The 2,455-nt window shown below is 41.8% G+C and overlaps 1 long non-coding RNA gene across 1 annotated transcript; it reads right to left on the minus strand.

The window, feature by feature from the left end:
* Positions 1-1,018: 1,018 nt before the first annotated feature.
* LOC111735685 lies at positions 1,019-2,364 on the minus strand. Its single transcript, XR_002778918.1, has 2 exons — positions 2,281-2,364; positions 1,019-1,106 (listed from the first exon to the last, which is right to left on the minus strand). It is a non-coding gene; the product is annotated as an uncharacterized LOC111735685 (long non-coding RNA).
* Positions 2,365-2,455: the final 91 nt, after the last annotated feature.

Raw genomic sequence — 2,455 nt, forward strand, 5'->3', positions numbered from 1 at the left:
AAACAGCCTTGGCAGATCTTTCTCTCATCAATGTGCAAAAAGGGAAGTCACAGAGCAGTGGCCTTAAGTCACAGATTGCAGAGTTGGCACTGCTTGACCCCAGTGTATGTGGGGTTCCCCTTCCACAATGTGCCTGTTTGCCTTCATGATTTACTTCTTCCATCTACACAGAAGGAACACATATCAAGCAAAGCCAAATGCCAACATCAAAGTCAATGTCCTCTTATACAACTGCTTCCCTGCTCTGACCTTTGTATCAAGATCTCAAAATCAAGGAGTATTTGGTATTCTGATGTGAGGGAAGAAAAATTACTTTTCCTCCTACTTTTCTAAATTCTTCTGGCTGGATTAATAATCAAATTAATATGAAACATATTAACAGGAGAAAATGTATACAAATTTATTACATATGTATATATGGGGGTTCCATAACAATATGAGACCCACGACATATTGAGCAGTTGAGGCTTATATGCCATCTTAAGCTAAGGAAAAAGGGGGTTGTGGTTGGGGACTTCAAAGGACTGGAAGGCAATTCACATGGAGATGGAAAAGCAAATGTTTGGTAAATAAATGTTTGCTCCGCCAATGGGACCCAGAGAAGACTTTGATCAGAGAGGTCTTGCTAGGTTCCTCCCTGCTTATCACGCCTAGTTCATATGGAACTATAGTTATCTCCGAGGATATCTCCCTTGCTGGAGCAGGTCCTCTATCTAAATTCTTTTGGGCAGTTAGGGAGAAAGTCAAAGGTTTTCCCCCTGAGTCTTTTGTTTCTTGAGAATAACCAGCTTAAAATAATCAATATTCCCAAAAGGCATATTTTTAGGGTGGCAAACTGCTTCCCCTCACTGAGTAGTCTGTCCTATATCTAATAAAATATTCGCTCTCTTTAAGTCAAATTCGTAAGAGGGGCAAGCTGTATAAAGTAACCAAGCCTTTCCATTCCTCAGAAATCACTTTAAATGGCGGAGTCCAAAACTCACCTGGGAGAGGTAGCTGAACAAGGAGGCCATCGACATTGTCATCATTATTGAGTTTACTAATTAAATTCAACAGTTCTTCCTCTGAAATTGAAGCTGGTTTCACAATTGTCTCACTGTTGATTCCTATAAGAAAATTTCTAGATTAAAAAACATTGAGGTATTTAATGAGCAATGCTATGTTGCCTGCCACGGTCTTCTACAACTGAGGTTTGTTATTATCACACCTACTCTGGTAGCTGAAAAGCTTGAATCAGCTCAAAAGGAACCTAAAACAGCAACTTCACAAATATATACATTAGAGAATGCCAGCTTGACATTTTCTGTACATTACACAATCCTCGTTAACCTCATTTTACAGAAAGGAGACAGGCACAACAAAACTGAAACACAAGCCAGCTAGTGACAAAGCCAGTCTTTCCAGTCCCAAAGTCCCTGTTCTTTCCACTATATCAATGTCTTAGAAAGCCATGGCTTGCTATTTTCTAGAGGTTCTAAAGGTGTTCAATGAAAAGGGCAGGAAGTCTCAATCTTTAGTAATAAAGAACAGGGTATACCAAGAGCTCATGGTCTAGTAACACTGGCCAGCCATGCCAGTGCATTTGCAGCCCTTCAGAAGGGCAGAGCACCCGGTGCTCAGACTACTGACCCACAGACAAGCCCACCCACCTCTGGTCCACTGCCAGTCTGTAGTACAGTGAGACCTAGAACACAAACTTCCCATTGCCCAGCCCTATGCCTTCTGAATTCAAAACTCCAACCACTTCTAAACTGCAGAATTTCATTGGCTTTGGAATCAATCGGTAAGGAAATCAAAAGCTATTTCCCAGAAGTCGGAGTCATTAATCTTCTTCGAATCTATGACTGTGTCCTAGGTTACATTGCTGAAGTCTCCTAATCTTCTCCCACTAACACTTTGTTGCCTTAAACTGCAAGTGCTCAAACACTATAGTCAGAGACGCTCATCAGTCAGTAGATGTCAACTGTGTTCAAGGCCACCTGTCTGTCCAATGCCAAGACTAAGAATGATAGGCAAAGATACAATAAACTAAGAATTTAGCTTACATTTCAAAAGACACCAAAAATAGAAAGCATATTCCTTCTGTCCTAGTCTACTCCCCAATAGATACAGCCTGATTTCATTAGGACAAAGTTTTGGCTACAGCTCAATCACATTAACCTCTTCTGCTTGGGTTTCTAATCAGAAAAAAAAAAAAAAAAGGAATAATAAATTACAATGAAGTTGGCCTCAGATAAGCCTCAATTTAACAGCAGTCGGGATCTGGGGAGTGACACGTACCCACATCTGCAGCGGCCCTGGTTTTGTTGAGGACGTAAGAAATGACTTGCAGGATTCTCGCCAACCAGAACCACAACTCAGGTGGCGGGGCGTTTGTTGCCCGAAGCCACCCACACTTCCGCATCCCTGCCGCACTTTCCTGCTTGATCTGCCTGGCCAGCTTCCTTCCCTAAAA

This window comes from Pteropus vampyrus, unplaced genomic scaffold (genome assembly GCF_000151845.1).
Source record: "Pteropus vampyrus isolate Shadow unplaced genomic scaffold, Pvam_2.0 Scaffold1000005328, whole genome shotgun sequence".
Taxonomy (NCBI): domain Eukaryota; kingdom Metazoa; phylum Chordata; class Mammalia; order Chiroptera; family Pteropodidae; genus Pteropus; species Pteropus vampyrus.